This window comes from Ambystoma mexicanum, chromosome 11, assembly GCF_040938575.1.
Source record: "Ambystoma mexicanum isolate Mex_15411 chromosome 11, UKY_AmexF1_1, whole genome shotgun sequence".
NCBI lineage: Eukaryota > Metazoa > Chordata > Amphibia > Caudata > Ambystomatidae > Ambystoma > Ambystoma mexicanum.
Genome location: NC_090934.1, coordinates 658,006,362 through 658,023,547, shown reverse-complemented (window position 1 = coordinate 658,023,547; position 17,186 = coordinate 658,006,362).

Sequence of the window (17,186 nt, the reverse complement as noted above, 5' to 3'; positions counted from 1 at the left end):
CACACATTCACTGCCCATGACCATGCAAATTCCTATGGCCATCTCCACCCAGTTCCTGTCTCTCCCAAAACACCTCATGGAAACTCTTTGAGCTTGCTTTAATAAAGCCTTACCATCAAACTTTGCACTCAAAGTCCTTGCCAGTGTTTTCTGAAAGCAGACTTCTGAGAGTTAATAACTTAATTGGAGTTGCAAACCTGATACTGGTGTAATGACAATTTCTTAACCAGGTCTGACTTCAGCAACTCGTTTCATAAGCACTATGCATATCCTTCACTGAAGTCCTGTTAAAAACACGTATTACAAAGCCAACAGTTTTGGCTTATGTATAGGTATTAGGCATTTGCCAGGAACTGCCATTAGTGGCCCAGGTACTCGCACCATGTTTCACCTGCTACCATTAATAGCCATTCAATATCACTAAGGCAGTGCCTGACAAGTACCTTTCCCATGCCTACCCAAAAGCCCAAACTTTTGGCATTACCAATGCTTCTTTTAGTTTGTTAATGTTCCTTTGTTGTTAGAGACTAATTATTTTAATTCATTGTGTTAGCTTCTTATGTTTCCTTCCCTCCTTATTTTTACTTTTATACATTGCGGGACAGAGTTTGAATATCAATGCGGGCACTGGTGGCATACAGAAGTAGAAAATGGCCAGTGATTGTGGTCCTCCTAGGTTCTTACCCTCTCTGGTAAAACCATCTATTTAGTGGCACACATGGAACGAAGATTTCCAAGACTTTGTCCTGGCAGTTTGCAGTCCATCAAACTCAGTTGAAAGGAAGTGGCCCTTCCTCCTTCACTGCCCGAATTGAATGAAAGGCACATAATAAAAAGCTTTCCAGAACCATGAAGGTAATGGACAAGGGGATGAAGAGAGGGTAGAGACGCGTACCAGTTGGACTCTGAAGGTGTATGAAACTGCTATTAGGAAGCTGGATCTACATTATGAAAAGAAAATTAACAGGGTGTTGCTAGGTCTGGAAAAGATCCGGGGCTAAGCTAATTTTGGGACTGTCAGGACTGGGGGCTAGCTAGCCTTTTTGGTTGTAACTCCTGAGCTTCTATGCGGGGCTATAGCCCCCTCAGCCCCCACCTAGAAACGCCTCTACATGATTCTAAGGGGCCGATTCATGGAACAAACGTGCGCCGAAAATCCCAGCGCAAGCAGGCGCAAGCGTGAGAAAGCAAGCGCACGCGTGCGATTCAAGGAAGGCGCTGCGCTACTTTCCCACTGGTTTTGCGCCAAATCCGTGCATGGCGCACGCTGGCGCACACGTCTCCAAACAGCGTGCGCTAAGCGCATAGCGAAAGCGCCCATAGTGCAGCGCACACAACAAAAGTAGGCGGAACAGGGGGCGTAACACGCGGAATGGGGAATAACGCGCGAAAAAGAAGGCGTAACGGGGGAAGTACTGCTGGGAAGTACACGGAACACCCACACGCACGCAAACCACACTTATTCATGGAACCGAATAGGGCAAACCCGCGCACGGGCAAAGACACGCACAGGCCTAAACACATCCGCCACACGAAGGCAGGCGGTAGCGTCCCTGCGCATTACAAAAGTTTGCGCAAATAAAAAGCACGAATATACTGAGTGGGGTATGTGTATTCCTGGGGTTCGCATGAAGTTTCACATGCGATAGGCCCTGTGCGAGTGTGGTACGTGTATTTCAGGGGTGCGCGGGAAGTTTTACACGCGATTTGTCTGGGTACGTGTATTTCAGGGGTGCGCGGGAAGTCTTACACGCAATTTCAGCAGGGTATGTGTATTTCAGGGGTGCGCGGGAAGTTTTACATGCGATTGGCCTGGGTATGTGTATTTCAGGGGTGCGTGGGAAGTTTTACACGTGATTAGCCTGGGTACGTGTATTTCAGGGGTGCGCGGGAAGCTTCACACACGATTTCAGCAGGGTACGTGTATTTCAGGGGTGCACGGGAAGTTTTACACGCGATTGGCCTGGGTACGTGTATTTCAGGGGTGCACTGGAAGTTTCACACGCGATTTCAGCAGGGTACGTGTAGTTCAGGGGTGTGCGGGAAGTTTTACATGCGATTGGCCTGGGTACGTGTATTTCAGGGGTGCGCGGGAAGTTTCACATGCGATTTCAGCAGGGTATGTGTATTCCTGGGGTTCGCGTGAAGTTTTACACGCGAAAGGGTCCTGTGCGAGTGGGGTATGTGTATTCCTGGGGTTCGCGGGAAGTTTTACACGCGAAAGGGCAACGCCTGTGCGCGATACGTCACAGACGCGCTTACGCGCTAAGGTCCTTTGGTCCAATGAAATCGTGTACGTGTGCTGACGCGCTTACGCGCTAAGGGCCTTTCCTCGAATTACACGCTGACGTGCAATTTTTTCACGTGCCAAATCACTCCATATCAAGCTGGCCACGTGAAAACACACGGACGACCACACTCCTGCCCTGAAGGCCATTTTCCTGCCCCCCAGAGCCCCGAGCACGCTCCCACCTGCCATCTGCTGCTGCCTGACTGCCTGCTGCCCACGTGCTCTGCTATTTGGTGCCTGCACATCAGCCATCTGCAGGGGTCCAGTTGCTGTGTCCACCCCTGCTGGAACAGAAGACTCCCGACTGGGATACCATCGCTCCACAGCCCAGCCCCAGGACCCAGTTGCCCACCCACGCCTGCCTCGGGGGTCGCCATGTCAGGGCAAACACCATCTGAGACCACTGGCGACCACCAGCCAGAGAGGCAGAGGGCCACCAGCTTCAGTCAGAAGGAAGTTGGTGTCCTGGTGGAGCATGTCCTGGGGCATTATGATGCCCTCTTCGGAACATCACGTGCCAACAAGGAAGGACGAGATAGGATCTGGAACGACTTTGTGGCAGGGGGCAGCATGAGTACCATCCAGATGAGGGTCCTGGAATGCGTAGGCCCAGCGCTCCATGCCCAGATCCTTCAGAGGCAGATCCGTCTGGAGTTGAGCGGTAAGTGGCCAAGCATTGCTGTGTGAGACAGGGCATGTTGCAGGTTGCTGGTTGTCTGATACTTGCCTGTATGTGTGACATAGACCATGTACGTATGTGTGTGTGCAGGGACATCATGGTCATGCATGTGAGACCAGTAATGTGTGAACCACATGGTAGGTGCATGTGTTACAATGCAACATGCGGAGCAGCATGCGGAATGCACACATTAATGCATGCCTGTCTCTGTTATTGGACATGGATGGGGTGTGAGAGATGGGTGCTGTGGTCAAGGACATGTATGGTGTCCATGTCTGTGTGTCTGACTTGCGTGTCTGTGACTTGGAAATGCCATGGATGCATGACACATGTCTGTGACAATGTTCAGATTCACTGATGCAGCCTACTCATCCTTGTATCCACTGTGTCTGGGGTGTACGAGGCCAGATGGATGAAACTACGGTGAAGTGTGTGCATGTGATAGGCATGACCCATGATGCATGTGATTTTCAAACCAGCATTGTATGTTTCAAGAGTCCCTTGGACATGTATGCTAATGTTCATTGCATGCGCCATGCCTGTTATTGCATGTGTTTTGCCTGCACTGACTCGTGTGTTGTGGAGGGACATGATGGAAGTGATGTTTGACAGTGCCACTCATCTGCTATTGCTTCCTGTCTAGGGGACCATTGCACAGTACCCTGATGCTTGTGTTCTATGTCTCCCCCTACACAGCGGCAAGTGATGAAGAGGGCGGAGACGGCGCTGTGGAGCAAAGCGGCGGGGATGCCCCCACCGGCCAGCGACGCAAGGCCCAGTCACCATCCCAGAATTTACCATCGTTTGGGAGTGAGGGGACTGCTGCTGCGTCTGCCACTACGGCTGCAGCGGAAGGGGTGGGTGAGCCCCCACAGGGGCTTGCAACGGCGGAAGATGGTGTGGAGCCATCCAGGTTGGTGGTTTCCACAGAGGAGGAGGAGGCTGCTACTGAGCCGCACATGGGGCCTGGTGGGGGTGGTACCACTGGTGCAAGTGGTGCAGTCCAGGGGCAGGAGGGAACACAGGTCGCCATGGAGGGGCCTGTGCATGTCACTGTCCCTGACACTGTGACTGCACCACCATGCACCAGCAGGGATGCCCCATCCCAGGCCCGTCCGCAGGTAGGGGGGATGTCCATGTCATCTGACACTCCTCTACCTGCGGACGAGGGGACCCCTGGCCGTATGGAGAAGGTCCTGATTGGTGTTGCGTTGCGCATGCGTGACATTCGTGATGACGTGCATGCTTCCCGGGGGGAGCACGCACGTCATCACGAAGAGCAGCGTGCCAACGTGGCCCAGTTGGGAGTGTCCATGGTCGGGGGTTTTGTACATGTTTCGGCCACTCTGGCGGCCCTCTCCTCCTCTGTGGAGACTATGCGCCAGTCGTTCTCCATGCCGTCTTCCGGCCCAGATGCCACCAGGGCCCCCTGTGGACCTGCCCTGACCAATGCAGCCAGCTCGGTGGGGATCCCATCCCTGCCCCAGTCGGGAGTCGGAGGTCCAGCAGGGGTGGACACCACAGCAGCTGCACCCCAGCAGATGGAGGATGTGCCGGCATTATCGGTCAGGGCACGTGCACGACAGCGTCGGTGGATTCCATCAGCCTGGATGTCGTGCTGGCAGAGGCAGTTGCGTCGGAGGCAGCGGCAGGCTCAACGTGGGAGGCATCATGGCTCGGGGCCATCTACATCAGAGGGGCAGGCATCGGCCGGAAGGCAGGAGGACCCTGGAATGGGAGTGTCTTCTGTGTGGCAGCGGTTGGGCCAGCAGATAGGTGCAGAGTGGCGGCGGGCGGAGGAGGCACGACTCACAATGGTCAGGGAGGAGAACTCCATGCGCAGGGCGCTGAGGCGGGCTGAGTGCCTCGAGGGAATTCGCAGGGAATTGGAGGTGGACATGGCGTTATCCCTGCGAGACCTCGGGGCCAGAGAACAGGCCCGCCTCCAAGACATTGAACAGGAGTTTGATGATGCCCTGGCCCATGACATCAACAAGTGAGCCGTTGGACTTGCCTGCCGCCATTGTATATAGTTCATTAGTGTTAAGTTTCATTTCTTTTTTCTTTCATTTGGGGCGCATGGACTATGTCCCACATTTTTGTATATAGTTAGTAATTAGGTAGGTTTCATTTATGTGGTTGGGCTCATGGACCCTGGATAGTTTTACAGTGGATTTTTCTCCTTCATCTTTTTTTTCTTCACCATGGAGCAATGGATATTACGCTTTTCTTTCCCTTTGGATTTGCTTTGTTGGACGGTGACTTTGGACACATTTTCATTTGGATTAATTTGGATTCTCATTTTATTTATTTATCATTTTTTGGGACATGCTGCATTTTGATTATTATTGGCATTATTGTGTGTTTTGATTTAACTCCTTCATTTTGACTTTAATACATTTTTGTTTCTTACTTCAATGTGTGGTCTTCTCTCATAGGTTTCATGCATGTCACAATGTGGGTTTTCTCAGTCATGTGTTGCCATTGTGTGGGTCTGACACACTTGTACTCATGCGCATACTGCTTATTTATGATCTATCATGTAATGGGGATTTCAATTTGGAATGGATGTAAAGCTTGGTTGGGTGTTTGGACTCGGGTGGCGTGGGGTGGGATTTGGGTGGCCATAAGAGCCAGGGATCTAGATTGTGATGACGTGTTGGTTGGGGGACATGTGTCGGGGCCTGCTGACAGGTGCCTGTCAATGATGGGGGGGTGAGGGTGCTGGGGGACATGTGTCGGGGCCTGCTGGCAGGTGCCCCTCACTGCTGGGTGCTGGGGGTACTGGGGGACATGTGTCGGGGCCTGCTGGCAGGTGCCCGTCAATGCTGTGGGGGTGGGGGTGCAGGGGGACATGAGTGGGGGCCTGCTGGCAGGTGCCCCGCACTGCTGGGGGGTGGGGGTGCTGGGGGACATGTGTCAGGGCCTGCTGGCAGGTGCCCCTCACTGCTGGGGGGGTGGGGGTGCTGGGGGACATGTGTCGGGGCCTGCTGGCAGGTGCCCCTCACTGCTGGGGGGGTGGGGGTGCTGGGGGACATGACCAGGGGTGCAGGGTAGTCCCCTGTGGTGTGGGCTGCCTGCAGGGGCCGTGGAGGGGGCAGAGGGGACACCTGGGAGGACCCACACTGCCAATTCACGTGTAGGACTCCCCGCGCACCCCCGGAATATACATTCCCTGCTCTGACAGCAAAATCGCGTGTAAAACTTCCCGCACACCCCTGAAATACACGTACCCTGCTGAAATTGTGTGTAAAACTTCCAGCGCACCCCTGAAATCCACGTACCCTGCTGAAATTGCGTGTGAAACTTCCTGCGCACCCCTGAAATACATGTGCCCAGACCAATCGCGTGTAAAACTTCCCACACGCCCCTGAAATACACGTGCCCAGCTGAAATCGCGTGTGAAACTTCCCAGCAACCCCTGAAATACACGTACCCTGCTGAAATCGCGTGTGAAACTTCCCGCGCACCCCTGAAATACATGGACCCTGCTGAAATCGCATGTGAAACTGCCTGCGCACCCCTGAAATACACGTACCCAGGCCAATCGCGTGTGAAACTTCCCAGCAACCCCTGAAATACATGGACCCTGCTGAAATCGCATGTGAAACTTCCCACTCACCCCTGAAATACACGTACCCTGCTGAAATCGCGTGTGAAACTTCACGCAAACCCCAGTAATACACGTACCCCGCTAGCACAGGGCCAATCGCGTGTGAAACTTCCCGCGAACCCCAGTAATACACGTTCCCCGCTTGCCGTGTGCTGTGTGGCAGCCATGTATACTGGTACAGGGTTAGCGCAGCCCTTTGCGCTGGATTGGGGATTTTGAAGGCTTTTCCTTGCGCGAGGTGCGTTCTTGGGGGCGTAACTGGCGCTGCTGCAGGGTCGCTGTGCCACTGTGCGCCACGGCTGGTTTTGGTAGCTAAAATCCATGAATACGCTGTGCGTGGAAATGGATTTTAGCGCACGCGGCTGGCGCAGAGATTCGCACGCACACACTGTGCGCCAGCCGCGTGCGCCACTTGTGCGCTAAATTCTATGAATTACCCCCAAAATCTCTATTATTTTGTGACAAGGAGCAACATCCCAGTTGAAGTTTAGAAGATGTTCTAACTGCTCCAATAGGTTTAGCCCCAGGGTTCTTATTGCGAACATATAAGGCGCCAGATAATTGTCAAAATCTTTGACCAAAGGATGAGGGTGGAAATATGGAAAACGGTAGTCATTACCCCGAACCAGTTGGTTGACATAGTGAAAAGGATAGAGAACACATTCATTTGTGTCTATGAATTTAATTGGAGGGAGAAAAAAGGGCAGCCAGTGTGAATGTGCATGCCACTAGAAGGAAAGTAGTGAAAGGAAGGAAACTAGAAAGGCTGCAAGAAGCTGAAGGTGTCAATGAGAATTAATGTGTTTATGCAAATGGACTGAGAAAGGACCATAAGCGCACTAGGGTAGGCAGGTACGGGTTGATTTCTGTCTGAGGAGCAGGTGTTTAAACTGGCTGTAAATGGTCATATTAAGAGGATGGGGTGTAAGGAAGTGTCAATCTTCCCAGTGACGGAATAATATAGCCAGCAAATAGATTAATTGTGTGGGTGAAACCCACATACTGAATACTCTGCATTAGTTCTTCCTTCCTTATCCGCCATGCTAGTGGTTCAACCACTAGGGTAATCAGCAAAAGTGATAGGAGGCAGCCTTGCCTGGCAGCTGTCGATAGCCCCAAATCCTGGCATAAGTAGCCCTCTGATACTGTCGCTAAATGTAATGTGTAAATCGCAAACACCCCTTTAATTAAACCCCTTCCCCTATCCACACACACACTCCTCACCTGTTGCATTAAGGGCCTCTCGATGCAGTCAAAAGCTTATTCCACACTGAAAAATATGCTGTTACTCCATTAAAAAATATGTTGTTTGGTTCTTTAAAGGATATAATTCATATAATTAGTAGTTAAAACGTTAATCTGCATTGTAATGTTGTACAGAGCAAGGTAGGCTTTACAGGAATCGGTGGCCCTAAACTTTGCCATGTAAAACTGGAGCTCATTGGTCAGGGTATTCATTTCTGCCCTCCTGAATGTCTTTAGCCTGGCTGGTTTCTTAATTAGTAATCCTCAAATGATCTCATCAAAGGCATCCCATCCATTGACAGCTCAGCTCTAACTTGTTGCTCTGGGTTCACCCTGAAGAAGTTATCAATGTCTTGTATTATCTCGTGCTGAACTATGGGATTTTTCACCAGCTTATAGTTAAGCATTCATTATTTCAGACAGCTTTAATTAGGAGAGAATTTAAAGGTACCCTGCACTGGGAAGTAGTCAGAGAAACAATTTATCCTATATTAACTTAAAGAATGTTGTTCAGTAGTCTTTTATCCACATGTAGTTAATCCAACCTACAGTACGACTGACGAGAGTAGTAATAGAAAGCAGTCTTTATCTATGGTTTGGGCGAGCCTCAGTGAATCCACCAAGCCTTAGTCGCATAGTGCAGCAATAGTTGTCTTACCTGCTTGATTCATGCCCCAGTAATGCCCATGGGCATCCCAATGTGGGTCCATCACCAAGATCAGTTCCCCCGTACGCAGAGTATAACTTTGGAATATGCCAGCAGTTGTTCAAGAGCTGCTTGGAGTTAATCATGTTGGCTTCTATTAGGAAAGTACAAAGAGCCAAGGTAACCAGAATCCTATTAAATTCTCCAGATAAGAATATAAACTCCCTTTATCTTTTTTACTGCAGACCCAGGCAGAACCTTACATTACGCCCAAAGAGGATACAAACACCCCACTTCTTACAATGGGCAGAGACAAAATGGCCCAGGAAAATAACCTGGACTGGAGTCTAGCAGCATCTTTTTGCATAGATGGGTTTCTTGGTGACACAATACATCTGCGTGGACATCTTTCAGTATGGCTAGCAGCAGCACTCTTTTGTTGGAGGTGTTGAGAGATCCTGCGTTAATCGCTAGTATCCTGAATTATATTTGACATGACAGGCCCATGGACGTCATTTAGGGGTCGCCAGAGGTCGCAACTGTGACCTCTGTGTTCTCCCTTGTTACCCCTTAAAAAAGTGTCTTTTTTTCTTTTCTTTTTTTGTGTAATGCAAGCTCCTGAGCTGTGGCCAGCACCATGTGGCTCTTTACTTCTGGAGTGGCTAGCTTTCTTGTTCAGGCCTCTTAAAAAAAGAACAGGGGTACCACGAGTCTAACACTTTCAGCACTGACCCTAAATAAGAAAGAATAGGAATACCACATAATGTGTCTTTCTGGAATTCTATACAATAATTGCTAGACTCATTAAAGGTTTAGGCGCACTTCAGGGGGTGAGTCACTGATTTAGTCTGTTCTTAAACACCTCAACTAAGCCTTTGATCCTTCTGAGGTCGATAAAAGAGTACCTACACAGGTTGGGTGATATTGGGTCATACTTTTTCTATATAAAGCGCTTAAGCGTAAGTGCTGAATAGTAACACATCATTATCATTTGGCCATTAATGTCTGCTTGCATTCACAGTAATTTGGTAATATGGGTCTATACACACTGATCCTAATGATACATATGGCGATCCATTCTTGTATGAAATGTACATCACATTATAGTGATATCGTAACCATATTTTTTGTTGTGTACTATGTGATGCCACTTTCTGTTTTGTCAAGGGGTGAAGGGTCGAGTTCCATCGCTTCCCGTGATATCACTTTGGGGTGGGGTCAAATGGCATCACTTCCTGTGAAGTCACCAGAGGTCAAAGGTCATATGATGTCACTTCCGTTACCCCTGGCATTTTGGTGAAATGACGTCCCTGGATAGGCCTCTATACACTTCGAGCTGCCGATGAGGACCTAGGTCAGATAGAATATATGGATAACATTGGCTTACCCCATGCACAAAATAGAACTGCAAAGTAAACTTCTGTGTACTATGGCAAGTCGGAAGGAGTGATCGAACACAAATGATAAAGAAAAGACCTATCTTTCCCTACTGCTATAGGGGTTACCCTGCCTTAGTAAAGTAACTAAAGGTGCTTGTCATGCAGTCCATAGTAAATGTTCTCAGTCCTAATCTAATTCTACCTGACCCTGTCCCTAGTACAAACAACTAAAGTCGGCCAAAAGAATGTCTCTTATTGCCTGGTAATTTTCCTTTATGCCTTCTTGGCTGCGGCTTTCTCTCAAGGTAAACCCGCTGCCACCGTTGTTTCCGGACCGGCTGATCTCGAGTTCTGCAGGCGGGAGGTGTCACTCCCACCAGGTCTGACCTGGCGGGTTTAACACCACCCGCCTGCAGGCGGACATGGAAACACCGGCACCATGCTGTCCTATGGGACTCCATGGGAATGGGGATTTACCGAATTCCGCCTCCGGAATTACCGGGTCACCGGGGTTGTAATGCCCGTGTGATATCCGGGAATCACAGAGGCGGAATGGTAATACGAGTCCGGCGGTAACCTGCCAGTTTTTCCAGTTCGGTTACTGCCGGACTCGTAATGAGGCCCAATGTCTCTGTTTTAGAAATATGCTGCTTATGCAGATCTTCTCTGACACTCTTGGAGTTTCCATCATGAGCTCTTGTAGCTCGTCCTAACTGTTCATCAATCTTCTTCTCTTTTTAGTGTTATGCTTGTAACGTTTTTCCTGAAGATACTGCCTCACCATCTTTACTTTGCTTTCAGTTTTCGCATGTTCTTTAGATCCAACCTTTCTTATGGTTTGTAAGATTTTCTGGGGTTGGAATCCCCTTCTCCTGGGTTTTCTGTACTGGTTTCTTTTTATTTTCATTTAATTCACTTGGCAGTTTGAAATCATAATTTTTATCACACTTGTATATGGAGTGTGTGCCCCACTTTTCAACACTGAGATCCTCTGGTGATTTCCCCTCTTCACCCTTCCTCTGTTTCCCCTTGTGCCTCGTTTGTGAAGCACTTTATTTGTTCCTCAAATATCTACTTATTCGGTTTACTGTTTGAATGTTGCCCTCAGGCCTTTCAAGCGTTCCCCTCTTTACAATCGATTTCCCAGGTGACCTCCCACCTCACCTGTTTACCCCTGTACCTGTGTTTGTCCATTGTGACGCCGCTGGGCTACGGACTAAGCCTTGGAACCTGCTTTGCGTTCTCGCTTCTAGGGTTTCTCCAATGTTACGTTCCTGTCTGTTGGCTGCTGTGGTTGAGGGACACTGGCTGGTGGGTGGGAGCTGTCAGCGGTCCCTGCTGCAATGGTTTTGACTTTTAGGTGGGTTTCTGGCCCGCCACGGGATGGTCATGATCACGCCACCATGTTCGACAAGTTTTCTCTCCCTGTCCTGTAAATGGCTTCCCCCGTTGTCTGCGTCGCTGGGCCTCCAGCGTCTTGAGCTGGCATTCTGCACTTTTTGAACTGTTGCGGATTCAACTTCTCCAAGCATAATTATGTCAGGGGTCTTCCCCTGCGCACTGTACTCTCTTCTCTTGTGATCCATTCTGCCCAGTTATATACAGATCTCTTCTTAAAGAGAAATTCTTTATGGAATCCAGTCCCATATATGCAGAGACTGTGTGAATGAGAGTCATTGTCCCCTAAGGAAGAGTCACTCCCAGTGAGGTTCGACTTGCCTAGACTCCTAAGGAGGGTCTTGCGAAGCGGGCTCACCTCCCTAGCCTCAAAGGTTGTTCCTTCGGTCCTCTAGGACGATCTTTCTAAAGAATGACAGCGTCCACTCTCTTAAGTCATCCCCTTTTGCACCTGATGCTGAAGATCTTCTGCTGATTTTTATTTTCCCAAATCCTTGATCATTTCAATCAGGGAGGTCATGATTCTTTTTGCATCTGTTTGTTTGGACTGCAAGTGAGTCCTCCTATAGTGTGATTGTACACTGTTTTCAGTATCTCTTAAGTGTGTGCTAACTTGCTTTTGGTCCTGTAGCACATCTATTATGGATTTACTGAGCTCCTCCATAGACTTGTGGGTTTCATGCTTCATGTAGAGCATAGTAGTATTTTTGATAGTGGTCAGAGTCCATGAGAGCTTGCTTTTTTAATATAGCAGCATGTAGGTCCACCGCTGCCATGTAAGAGGTCACTCGGGGGGAGGTAGAGGAGGGGGCAAGCATCTGATGCCCCTCCACTGACTTTGGGTCCAACTGGTGCAGGATCTGATGATCAGAAGGAATTCAATGTTTTGGCTCTTCTCCCGTATTTTCAAGAAGCCATGTGGGTGTCTCTAGAATTCAGTGCACATGAGGGTCAGGCAGTGGACATCCTGTTGTGACTTATGCCTTTCAGTTATGGTGATGGCGTTGCCCGGCCACCGAAGATGGGATGTGGAATGCATACATGATGTTCCAATAGCTCAATTGCTCCTGCGGAAAAGGTGGGTTTGAGAAATGTAAGTAGTCGGCCATATGTATTCAGCAGGTTGCTCCTCATCACTCCCTCCAATTTGCCAGACGCAAGTGTGTTTTTAAAGATGGGCCAAAAGAAACTGTCATACCTCAGGGGGACACCTTCAAGGCCCTGGCAACAAGTAGCTGTGCTCATAGCAGAGCTAGAGATCACCCCATTCCACAGTTGGGTTCAGTGAAAGATTCAGAGAAATCATTGTCCCTCACCATCATGGAGTTGGCAATACAAGTACTGATCTGCTCCTCTGCTGTTCCTCTGGACGTCCTAATGAGTTCTCTTCCTTGAAGGTCCCTCTGTGTCGCTGCACCCGGCTTGGTAGGCCCTTGCTTAATGGACACACTTGCGGTGCAGAAAACTCATCAAACTCCCACCAGGCAACACTGCAGGCACTATAATAAGGGCAGCCAGCATTCTCCTGTTTACGCTGCATTTTTCTGTGCAAATGGTCACAGGATCAGGGAGCCCAGCCACTGGCTCTGCCTTCAATCAGAAAGCCAGGGAGTCTCAGTGTATCTTCATCAGTGTAACGTTAACTGCAGACCAGTACTCTGGGGCAGTCAGAGGTTTACCGAAAGGTGGCCCTCTTGAATGCAACCGACCCATCCACTCCCCCTGCCCCCCCATCCATGCATGTGGTTCTCTTCAGGCTTCTTTTCATTGTTAGTGGCTACCATAATACCCAAATACCATAATGACTTCTCACAGCACTGAACATTCACGACAACTCATCGGGACTTTGGCACACGTCGGGAGGTAAAAACTCAGACTTTTCCCAATTGTCTTTCAATCACTCCAGTAGCCTGTAGTGACTCTTATTTTTAACAATTCAAGGCAAGTTTTGTGCCGGGTGCACATAAGGAACAATAGTCTTACAATTATATATGTGAATGCCATGCTCAGCGTGCCCCCCTTCTGGCACCCCTAGGAAAACCGGCCAAGGGCTCAGTTGCCAGGACAAGTATGGGCAAGAGAGTGTAACCCTGTCATGTCCCTCTAGCTGAGAAGACTAAAGCTGACATACCACCATTAGTCAGGATTCAGGAAGAAGGGTTGTAATACTGACTGCCTGACTACTATTTCGGCGTGGTGCTCTGCCAATGATCTTTCCCTTAATGCCAGTAAGTCATAGATCCTTCTCATTGGGATGCCTACTCCCTGTCCCCTCCCCTCTCTCTGGCCAGCCTCCTTGTGCCCCCTCCCCTCACCCTCTTGTGCTGCAAAAAACCTTGGGGTCCACTTTGACTTCTCTAACTTTCTCTCCACCCATCACAGACCTTGCCAAGAAGTCCAGTTTTCAAGTCCACCTCCTCAAAGGCCTTCTCTTTGTTCACCTTCCCCCAGAAGCTCAGCGTCTCCAGAGCTCTGGTTCTCTCTAGGCTGGACGACTGCAACAGCCTCATCCTCAATCTGCCTCTTTCCTCCCTTTTCCCCCTTCAACATATCCAGAATAGGGCTGCTAGACTTATCCTTGGCCTCAAGTCCAGGGACTGCATCCCTCCAGCCCTAAAATCTCTCCACTGGCTCCCACAAGGTTCAAATTCAAGACTCTTTGCATCATCCACAAGGCTGTCTGGGACCTCTCTACATCCAGCACTCTCTCTCTCTAAATACCTCCCTGCTAGCGTTCTTCAGTCCTCTAGCTCAAACTCTCTGCAGGTCAGACATTTCTCCAAGCAGAAAGTTGGTGTTAGGGAGAATTCTCCAAATGTGCTAATTTCCCTTACCCTTTGAGACCCCCAGCAACTTGGCTGGATTTCTGGGATTTGATTTTTTACCTGGGAAGAGTGTGAGCCTTTTTTCCCACTCTTCCATGTATTTTGTGTGTGTTTTACTTTTGTGTTCTTTGGTTATGGAATTTTTAAAGCAACTCCAGTGCCATCATATGTTTCTATGTGTCACACAGCACCTTCAGTGCAGTGGTACAGCGGCGTCTTTCAGACTCCCCAAGGTTTAAATACCTTCCCTGAGACTAACTACTGTCTCCCAGGGCATGTACAGTTAAATTGACTTTACTAGTCTCTTAAAATGTACTGACCCAGCACACCCTATCTTACTATAGAGTGCTGGAGGGGTTGCCTAGCTTCCCCTGAGTCAAAACATTCATGTAACAGTCAAATGTTAACTTTTCCTATTTTAAATGGCTGGTGGCAGTGGTTTAGATGAACTACCGGGATTTTTCCCGACCGCTAACAATGGTAGCTCAAAATCAGGGTTAGCCATGTTTTTCAATATGGCGCTACAGACCTAGCTGTAAAAACAGACTCCGGTCATCTTTTTTCGCCATTTTTTTTAGGAAAAGTCCTTCTTAGTGTAACTACGCGCCAAACCAGATTTGGTCCCTTTGTTCATGCCCTTTGGCAGGCTTCTGTGCTTAAGCCCTCCTCTGGTGCCAGAGTGTCTGGGGTGGACAGGATGTGAGGGAGGTGCCCGAAACTCCCTGTGCTTAGTCTCCTAGGAGAACTGAATGCACTCTGATGTGATTGGCAGGCTGACTGTCCGGCAAGGACAGCCACCAAGTGGGGTGAGTGATAGCCAGGCTGAGTGAATGGGGGGAAAACTGTTTAAAAGCAAGTCTCTGGGACTTGGAAAGCAGAGTCGACCACTGGAACGAAAGAACCGAAGAGGAGAGGAAGGAAGTGGACTGCTGCAACTCCTGGACGAGCCCTGCTGCAGGTCTGAATTGCCTGAAACTCCGATAGACAGAGAAGCCCTTCAAGGTTAACTTCTTCCCTTGAGTTTGGTGGGAACAACCAACTCGCAAGCCACCTGGACACCGTCCTATTCTGGTCGAATTTTCTTCAGAGTGCTCTTGAAAACCGGATAGCCAGAAGGAAGGAAACCAGGGCGACTTTAAGGCACTCACACCTTAAACCGACGTCTTGCTACAGCTTTTGGCCTCTTTCCTGGGCAGTGCAGAAACCTCCCGATGTCCTCCTTCTTGTCCCCACGACTGAAGCACAGGAACAGTAAGATCTGCTCGAACTGCCAGGAACAACTGCCTCAGCTACAGCTTTCTTCATTTTAAAAGGTACTGTGCAAACGTGGTCCGGAAATCTTTTCGGCCATTGAGAAAGTGCGTGAAACTTTCCTCAACTACGAAGGCTTGTCCTTCCCTAAACATTCGTCAAACTTTTCACCTAGCCAAATTCTTTAAAAATATGTGGCAAAGACTTAACCGTTATATACCACAACTGTGCTATCCTATACAAAAGACTCTGAGCCATTGACTTTGGCCCAGGCCTGTTGAGAAGAATTGCTGGTTGTATTTAAATGAAACTCTTTGCCCTGCCTATGAATATATTTGGGCTATCTATTCTTATAACCTTGTCTTTTCCTCCCTTTTCTAAGTATCTGAAGTGCCATATTGCTCCTACTTCATTTTTGAGCTAAACTTTTTCAGTTACTTACCGGTTGGATTTTTGTGGTTTATTAGTGTGTGATATTGAGCTGCATATGCTGGTGTAATGTTTTATAAATGATTGAGTAAATAAATGTCTATTCTTTTACTAAGAAACCTTGAGTGAGTGTTTACTTGAATCACTGTATTGGTTGGTCCTTTGTGTAACTTGTTCTACTGCTCACTTAAACTCTTGAGATAAGTCTGGCTGCTCAGCCATCGCTACCACTTTACTGTGTAGTTCGGACTTGTACCTATGATGAAATTGTGCTTACACTTGTAGTCCTAATTGCCTGTAGTGTTCCCAAAGGGTACTGCAGGTGATTCTGCCTAACAGTGGGCAGTAGATCTCTTTCCTTGGCTGGTTCCTCCCCCTGGAACGGCCTCCCTGCCACCCTCAGACTTGAGCCAGATCTTCTTAAATTCTGGAAACTCCTCAAGACTTTATTTTTCTCCTCTTCCTTTCCTCTCCCCCTTCTGTGCTAAAGTTCCTCTGCAGCTGTGACTGTGACCAGGTCCCTTCCGAGTCATACTGGGGCCAGACCACCCCAAACCAGTCTCCCCTAGCATCTCTAACCAGCACTTGCCCTTGGGCACCCTTCCCCGGACTAGCCTTAACCTGGTCCACCCTACCCTTTGCACTTAACGGCCCTTCCACCTCTTTCCCCTGGCACTTGCCCTCATTGGCCCCCCTCAGCACTTGCTCACCCCCCTGGGCCCCTCTCCTACACTTCTGCCATTACCATCCCTGATCCCTACTCCCCCCACACCCCTTCACTTATCACCTTGTCTTGCACGGTAGGATTTCTACAAGGCCACTATACCCATCATTGTTGTTCACTTTTTCCCTATGTCCTTCGCCCCACCCACCCCATTTTATTTTTGTGGTGCCTGGAAAAACTTTTGTATAGCTGTCATACAAATATCCAATAAATGGAATAAATAAATACAGCAATCTGACCACTTAACCAAGAGCAGATCTCTTCAGTACTGCGAAAGAACAGAAAAGGCTGTTTGACTGAGTTATTTTATGCACCAGGGAGAGTACTCACCTGTTATTTTGGATGGATTTGCTTGGGATAAACCTGGCTTGGTTTATTTGGACCCCTAGAAAGGGCATCAGCTGGAATAAGCAGTTGGCTGTCAATTTCACCATTGTGTTACCTGTATTTATCAGGCAGGGTGGCTTTATTGGACAATAAAGGGCCATTAAAAGCTTTGCAGGTGCATCCTGGAAATATGTGTGTGCCTAGGAGCTCTTCATAACCTTAAGCACGTATGGTGATAATACCTCAGAATTTGCCTTCTAAAATTCAGTGGTCAGGTCATCTGTTGCCCCTATTCACTTGGAAGTGACTTGGACAACCTTTTATCTTGCGTACGGTCAGTAGGGCATTCAACTTTTAAGCAATATGACCCGAGCGGCGGG